The following is a 9,627-nucleotide window of genomic DNA, read 5'->3' on the forward strand; positions in this document are numbered from 1 at the left end:
ATATTATCGTTGCTAATAACATACCTCCGTAGGTTGGTAAGGAAGAATTCCCACAATTCCATATTCTCTTTATCGACGATGGCAAATGCTATCGGGAGCACGTTCCTGTTGCCGTCTTGAGGAACTACAAGAAGTAGGATTTGTGTATATTTTCCATATAGCCAGGTCCCATGTACTTGCACAAACGACTTGCAGTGGGGAAATGCGCGCACACATGGATCAAATGTCCAGAACAATCGATGAAAAATTCTTTTTCTCGATTGTAATTGGTCATTCGGCCCGTAATAAGGTCGTGTCTGCAACTCAATGACAGTCCCCGGTACGTACTCTCTCATAGCGGCTATCCATCCCTGTAACTCATTGTACGATGCATCGAAATCTCCGTACAATTGTTCCATTGCCATTTGTTTAGCTATCCATGTCTTTTGGTATGATACTCAATATTGGAATCGTGTCTGTATTTCGGCAATCAGTACTAAAACTTTAATTGTAGGCATGTCTTTCACCATTAGCATGATGCACGTACAGATAGTTTTTGAATCAAGTTTTCGATGATCTTCTGTCATACGTGTTGAAGTGTATGTGTGAGGCCCAACAAATTTTCGTATCTCCCACATCTGCGACTTCTGGATAAATGCAGCTCGTATCCGCCAATTGCAGCCTTCCGCCGACCTCCAACACTCTCCAATATATAATGTCGATTTAGACGTTACAACTTTATAGTCTACTGATATATCCATGCTATACCGCTTAATGGAAAAAACACATTCTTCCTTACTTTCGAATCTCTGGCCCACGAACAATTCCTCAGGATCAGAATATACAGGCATCCGGTGAGCAGGTAGTATTTCAGGGTATTCTGGAAACTCAGCTGCGTGTGCCGCATCGGGGTCTATCCGAGACATGTGTACCCCAGGATTATTGTGTATCACAATACAACGAATCTGGTTCCCGACTGAAGACGCGTTAACGTTTCCATCATCATTCACGCCTTCATCGTCAATATCATCCGGGACCTCGTCTACGTCGGGATCACTCTCACTATCAACTTCGTGATTAGAAGGATCACTACTCTGGTATACATCATCACCAACCACATTAGTCTCGGGTGCGGCATTAAGATCAATGTCGATCCCGTGTATAGTTGATTGACTATCAACGTACGAATATCGGAACCACTATATATGGCTCTTGAGCTCCATCTTCTTCACCTAATAAAGTGGGATCTTCAGTTGCCTCTATACCAGCTAACTCAGCAAATAACTGAATCGGTGCATTTTGGTTGCTTCGAGTCCCACAATAAAGAGTGACCATTGTTTCCACGTCTTCATCGTCTACGAGTTCCATTTCGGTGAATTTTATGGGATCTGTCGAAGTTGGAAAATTGTAGAAAAGTTTCGACATCCTTCTCCCACAACGTCTATAAATTTTTTCACTAATTTTTTCTTTCATATCATCAAACGAGATATTTTTATTAAATCTCATTGCTACTTGTTTGCAACATTCAAATATACATCCCACGGTTGTTGTCAAAATTTCTCCATCGAAAAAAACACATACGAAAAAATGATTCTTCATCTTCAATACTAGATCTGTTAAAAAAATTTTAAAATTTTCAAAACAGTTTCGAATAGCAAAAAAAATACATAAAATTTTTAATGTAAAAATTTTTATTCATAAGCTAACAAAATTAATAACATAACAAAATAGCTTTCAAATAATAAAATTACTAACAAAACTTTACATTCTATTTACAAAAAAATATACTAAAATACCTTATCCTCCTCCTTGTTTTCTTCTCCTTTCTTTTTTTTCTTCTCCTTATCTTCTTATTTCCGTTCAACTTGCTATGCTAAATTTTGTGTATGTGTTCATTTGATTTTTGGGGGTGTATATATAGGGGAAAAGGCAAGCACGTGTGGGCCACACCATATGCGCCTCTGAGATAGGCACAATCATTTGCGTCTCTGAGATAGGCACAACCATTTGCGCCTCTGAGAAAGGCTCGATTAGTTGTGCCTCTCAGGTAGGCACAACCTGTATTTTTATACATGGGTCATACTAACCCGAAAATAAAAAAATAATATTTTATTTAAAAAACAAAAAAAATATAAAATAATGATTCGCGCTTGTCAGATAGGCGCGAATGAAAAAACACCCCATTTTCGTATATAATCGGGCTGACAACCTATTTTAACAAATAATTTTTTTAATTTATTTTAGTAAAAAAGCCATTTGCATGACATAGACTTGACTGGCCTTGGACTCATGTTTAAATTTTTTTAGAATCAAACCTAGACCTAACCCACCTGTAAACACCTAGTACAATAATTTATCTGAATTAGTATGTTAGCACAAATTATTTATGTTATATGTCATTCCAACAAAATATTAAAAGTATTAAAAATTATAAAAAATATTTATAAATTCAGAAAAAATCATAAAAATTTCAAAGATACAAAAAGAAAGAGAAAAACTTTAAGTTTTTTTTTATAAGAAGCATAAAAGGAAAAAAATCCATTAAATTAAGAAAGTTAAAGAAAAGTTTTTTTAATTTAAAAAATTAATGAATTCAAAAAATATAAAAAAAAACTTTTATAAGAAGCATAAATAGCAAAAAAATCCATAAAATAAAGAAAAAGTTAATGAAAGTTTTCTTAAAAATTAAAAAATAAAATAAATTTTGGAAAAGATTATATAAAATTCAATAACTATATTAATTTTGAAAAAAAATTCAAAACATTCAAAAACAATAAATTTGAAATTTTAATTATTTATAATTTATTTATTTTTTGCATTGAGATGTAAGAGTTTATATTGCTTGAAATTATCCAATTTTGATTGTATTAATCACGTAAACGAGATGTAATGATTAAACTAATCGCAAAAGTACTTATTTAATGAAAGTGAAATGCTTTATATTAGTAAAAAAATTACTTGATCGGTACATTAATCTCTTCATGCACACCACACTATAGTTCTTAAAGTATACTGTATTCTTATTTTGGTTTTAAAATTTTCTTTTTTAATTTATTCATTAATATTATCAAAGTTCTCAATTTATCTAATAACATTAGGGATTGAAGTGAAAAAAAATATTTAAGAATCAAAATGAGAAAACAATATACTTTAAGAACTAAAGTGCGTATTAGTCTTCTTTAGAAGTTTCAAGTTTGTTATCTTTTTCCTTTAATAAAAAAGGCTTAAGGTACAAAGGGTCCTAAGAAAAAACGGAAACAAAAAATAATTAAGTCCTTGCACTAAATTTGTACGCAATAAAAAGAAAATTAATTAAGTCCCTCCATTAATGATTTTTATCTTTGATCACGTTGATAAATAAAATCAACTAACAGATCAATCAAATGGCAACACATGACAACTTTTGATTTAATCTTATATTTTTCTCATAAAAATTATTATAAAACCATATAAATAATTTTAAATAATTAAATTGATATGAACTTATGATTATTATAAATATTATAAAACTTAAAAAAATCATAAATATCATAAGAATTTATAAAAAAGACTATAATAAATTAATTTTTTTATAAAATTAATAAAATATATTTAAAATACTTAAAAATTTATAAATGATATAAAAAATTTAGAAATTACAATAAAAAGATATTTAAGCCTCTCAATAATAATAAACACATGGCATCTGCCCAACAGTTAATGAGAATGGTTTTTAAATTGTTAGGACTATTTTCTTGAATAAAATGTTCTCGATCTTCCGTAAATAAATTTTTATATAATTAATGAAACATATTTAAAATATTTAAAAGCTTATAAATGATATAAAATATCTAATAAACTATTAAATTTTAGAAAGTACAATAAAAAGACGTTTAATCCCCTAAATAATATTGAACATATGGCATCTGTCCAATAGTTAATGGGAATAGTTTTCAGATCGTTAGCGTCATTTTCATGTTGAATAAAATGTTCTCGATCTTCTACAAATAATTTTTTTATAAAATTAATAAAACATATTTAAAATATTTAAAAACTTATAAATGATATAAAAAAAATAGAAATTCCAATAAAAAGACATTTAAGCCCCTAAATAATAATGAACACATGGCATCTATCTAACAGTTAATGGGAATAGTTTTCATATCATTAGAGTCATTTTCATGTTAAATAAAATGTTCTCAATCTTCCACAAATAAATTGATAATTGCGGGACCCTCTCCTTTTTATTAAAATTATTTATTTTTATTTTAAAAACTTTTAACTCCAATTTTTAAATTACAATGCAATAGTTTGGATATTGAAAAGTTTAAAATTGTTTGGTAAATATTGTATGGCAAAGTATTTTTAGTATGATTAGATACTATAAAATCAAAATTTTATTATCCAAAGGTTACCAATATTGGCAAATGTTGGTATAAAATATTAGGATGACTATTCTCATTATCCAACTGTTAGTCTAATGTCACATATTCATTTTTATTTTAGGGACTTAATTTCTAAAATAAGGAACCAATGAATGAATTTTTTTATATTTTTATAAATTTTTTAATTTATTAGAACTTGCTTTGAATTTTTTTATAAGTTTTTATGGATTTTTTAATCCTTTTTATAAGTTTATAGAAAGTTTTAAATATTTTAAATATGTTTTATGTTTTTTATAATTTACTAGAACTGTTATAAGTTTTATATTTTTATAATTTATATAATTTTATATATATTTAATAAATTTTTATGCTTTTTAAGATAAAAAAATAAGATTAAATTACAAGGTATCACGTGTCACCATCTGATTGGTTCTTTGATTGATTTTAACGATCAACTTGATTAAAGATTGAAACCATTAACACGGGAAAACTTAATTGATCTTTTTAACAACAAGAGCTCAATTGAGTGTAAATTTAATATAGGGGTTCAAATAAATTTTTATTAATTTTTTAAAAGCCTTTTGTACTAATAAGCCGAAGAAAAAATAGGTTTAAAAGGCAGAGATTATTAAAAAGCTGAAATTGCAATATTATTATTTTCATAAAAAATTAAAAAACAAATGTATAAATTTTGGGTATATTTTTCCCTACTTGGCATGAAAGATGAAGACTGAAGCCCCAGTTTGGAAGTCTAAAAAAGGAAAAACAGTTTAAAAAAAATAAAGAGTAAAATGAGGACAAATTGAATTAAGACCAAGTCATTAGCGTTCAACATTTGATTCCATGTTGATAAAGAAACATTTAATTCCATGGAAAGTATACTTGAAGAGTTTCATCTTCGTCAACATTCAACCTTTTGAAAACTTGACACTGAAATAATGTATATTTTTCTTCTTTTTCCTTTTCTGTCATTTTATAACACAAAGATTCTTTTTTTTATTTGTTTCATTGGTTAAAATGAATGGCGTCGACAGAACTTCACATACGTAACTTTCGATCACCCACCCAAATTACTGCGCCCACCGCATTTGTTTTTTCTCGAGTCAAGCCCACACACCTCGAAACCCATAATTATTTTGTATACTTATAATTCATTTATTTCTTTTTCAATATGTTTTTTATTTAACGAATAGATAGTGAGAAATTACGATTTTACATTATTTTTATTTCTTTTTAATAGAAGAATAATAAATTAGATTTTTTTCCTAATTTTTAGTATTTTTAGTTGACTTAAATTTTTTCAGAATGAAAAATTTAATTTGTCATTCCCCTATTGAAAAGGAATAGGGATGACGTGGCATAACAGTTTCATACAATACATTCACCTTTATTTAATATCAAATTAGTTTGAGTTTGGATAGGCGATGTATTTACCTATTGTTAGTGCAAAAAAACTTATGACAGTAAGATTTAATACTGTAGCATGAAACAAAAAATAAACTAAACACACAATACCGCACCATCCATCCAAACCCACACTTAATCGGGAGAAATCTTACCACTAATGTCGACTACTATCCCTACCAACCTAATCACTCTTTTTGTTTCATTAAATAATCATATATATATGTACGATGAAGTCATTATTATTAATTTTATATTTGTATGATTTTTATCCACATTCCATATTGAATTAAATATTTATTTATTAATTATAGAATAAAAATTAAAGATTGCAATTGTTTTAAGTTATTGTACTATTCATATATTTGGAATTTAATCTTCATACTTTTATTTTTAAAAATTTAATCTTTTTACTTTAAGAGTTTAAAAATGTAAGTTTCTTTGTTAATGTAGAAACAAGAGGGTACTTGCTTCACAATTAGAAACTATGGATGAAATAGTGTTGTGGTCACTGTTTCAACCATGAAACCGAAAGTGCATAAATGTAAAGATGAATACCGAAATTGTTTACATAGTTCAACCTCAGTCTACATCTATGGGACCTTACATAAAGCAATGATCCACTATCTTTCTTATAGTACAATAAATGATTTAAGTCTTAACATCAGCCTAACTCTCACCAATTTAACGGTCTCACCGTTGTATAAAAACTAAATTATTCTCCCACTACGCTTCTTCATCAAAAGCTTAGTCTTACAATATAAGAGACTCTCTTGATTACTTACAAAAATAATGCATATATAAAATGTCCATAACTTGAACAAATTTGTGCTCTTTCTATCTCTCGATCTCTTTAACTTAGACAAAATTTAAGTTTATATACTACTTAAGTTTTGCTTATATAAGAGTCATAGTCTTGTCATTTTTTTTATAAAGTAGAACTAAAAATCAACATATGATATGTAATAGCCCGATTTAGGCTTAGTCGGAACAGTGGTTTCGGGACCACAAATCCGACGAAAAAAAAATGTAATGGCTTGAATTTTCAGAGGTGTCGGAACGGTGATTCGAGATCACTAAATTCGACAAATGGGTAGAAAATATTATTAATTTAGTAAGTATAAGTTAAATATGAAGTTAGGAAAATTTTTGAAATAGTGAATAGTGCACTAGAAATAAATATTAAAATAATTAGAATCGAAATGAGGTATCAAGACCTCGGGGATTTTAAACTGAGCCATAAATATTTTTATAAATATTTATGGAGTGTTAAAAAGTTAGTATTAAAGTTTCGTTAAGAAATTTTAAAGTTCCGATAATTAATTGAACTAAAAGGACTAAATTGTAACAAATGCAAAATTTTGGGAAATGATTAAATAGCTTAAATGATAAAAGGAAGAGGGCTTAAAAGGCAAATAGACCCAAGGTCTATTTGGGCTGGACGGCAGAGGCATGAAATCAGCAAGAAAGTAAGGAGAATTAAGGGCAAAATTGGAAAATTGCAAAATTTGCTTAATAAAGTTAGGACCCAAGTGGAATTATCTAGATTTCTCTTCATTTTTTCTGAATTCTCATCAGCTAAAACACCATGGAAGGGCTTCTTCAAGCTGGTTCTTCATATTTTTATTACAAGTAAGTTCAATTCTTGACTATTTCTTGAAATTTTTGTATTTTTATGACTTTTACAACTAGGCCCACTTGTTAAATCCATTAGTTTTTGATTTTATGAAAGAAGTTGAAAGTTGATATGAATATGTGCTGGAAGTATATGATGATTTAGCATGAAATTAGAGCTTTAAATTGTTCATATGCTGATTTTATTGAAAGAATTGAATAGAAAGTGAATGTTTGGGACCTAATAGTAAAAGAGTTTGAAGATAGAGTTATATGTGGAAATTCTGAATTTCAATAGTTGTGTAACAACTTATAATGTCTAGTAAAGTACTAATTGAGAAAATTAGATTAATTGAGGGGTTAATTGAGAAAGGACCGAATTGTATAAACTGTGAAATTTGGGGCAAAATGGAAATCAACATTTTGCACTAAAGCAGTTTTGGACAGCAGCAGTAGTGTAACTTTGAAAAATCACCAAAAATTGTAGAGATTGAATTAGAGGATGAATAAAATATGAAACTAAAGCTTATTGAGTCTAGTTTCTTATAAAAGAAATGATGTGAGCAATAGAATTGTAAATCATGAGATATAATAGATTTTGTGAGACAAGGTCAGAATGAATTCGGGTTCCCCTGTTCTGACTTTGGAAAATCATTACAAATTGTACAAAAATGATTATGAGTTATAGTTTATATGGTTAGAATCCTTAATGAGTCTATTTTTAGAAGAAACAAGCTAAAACATCATCCAAATTCTGTACAATGAGATAATTAATTTTTAGTGAAGAGTGGTCGGAACTGTCAGACAGCGAAACAGGGGAAACTTTAAAGAATAAACTGTACTATTTGGCTGAACCAAAAATTATGAAAATTTTATGGTATGAAGATATGTGAGTCTAGTTTCAGGGAAAATTAACGGATCTTAATTTGGAGCTCTGTAGCTCCGGATAAAAATAATTTAGTGACTCTGACTCGGATAAACAGCTTTGAATATACATGTTAGTGAATATTGAAATTATGGTTAATGTTGTTTAAGTGTGTTATACACATTAAGGATGTGAAATGGAGAGGAGGAGGAGGAAAATTGGGAAATATATGAATGATTCGTGTATAAATGGTCATATGTTTGATTATAACTCATAAACGATGAAATATGAATGATGCTTATTTTTGTGCATTATTGGTCATGGTTTAAGCTCATGTGTGAAAATAAAGTTTCATAGTATGTGTGTATGGTATATTCAGTATATGATTTGGCATGAAATAATACCATGAATGGTTTATGAATTAACACATGTTGGTAAGCCTGATATATGAATAAATGATCAAATTGAGCGGAACGCCGGATTTGAGTACTTCTGATCAAGTGACAAAGTGATAAGTGGTAGCTTTAGCTACACTTATCTGATCAAGTGACAAGTGGAAAGTGATAAGTAATAGCTTCGGCTATAATTATCTGATCAAGTGACAAAGTGATAAGTGATAGCTTCGGCTACACTTATCTGATCAAGTGACAAGTGAAAAGTGATAAGTGATAGCTTCGGCTATACTTATCTGATCAAGAGACAAAGTGATAAGTGATAGCTTTAGCTACACTTATCTGATCAAGAGACAAAGTGATAAGTGGCTACACTTATCTGATCAAGAAACAAAGTGATAAGTGGCTACACTTATCTGATCAAGAAACAAAGTGATAGGTGGCTACACTTATCTGATCAGGGACAAGTGATAAGTGATCATACGTAAGACCATAGTTATACTATGGCAAAGTGAAAGTGAAGTACTCAATTTTCCGTGACCGTTCCCTAATTTGATTAAGGATGGTAAGTGACAAATGGGCCCAAAAGAATTAAAGTAAATGGATAAGTGGTAGTGTATTTATATCAGGACAATGTTGTTATTCAAACTAAAGTGATATTTTCATTGCTAAATTGAGAATTTCATAAATGTGTTATTGAATGGTATAATCAATAAACATTGAGTTAAATGGTAAATACGTATTAGTTTTGAATTGATGTCATTGAATTGTACGTGAATTAAATGGAAATTGCTAGTGATATGATTTAAATTATGAGCATGAGAAATTGCGAATTGAATGAAATGGAAATGAAGCATTAAATTGCATGAGTATGTATCGGGTCTCGCAGGCCCTAATTATTATGATTATAATATTTTGAGGATATATTGTGAAAAGTTATAGAAACATGTTAATTATTTTGAAAGTTTTAATTTTGATGAAATTTTATAACTCGGTTAAATACGTTTAC

Source organism: Gossypium hirsutum, chromosome A12 (assembly GCF_007990345.1).
Source record: "Gossypium hirsutum isolate 1008001.06 chromosome A12, Gossypium_hirsutum_v2.1, whole genome shotgun sequence".
Classification (NCBI taxonomy): Eukaryota; Viridiplantae; Streptophyta; class Magnoliopsida; order Malvales; family Malvaceae; genus Gossypium; species Gossypium hirsutum.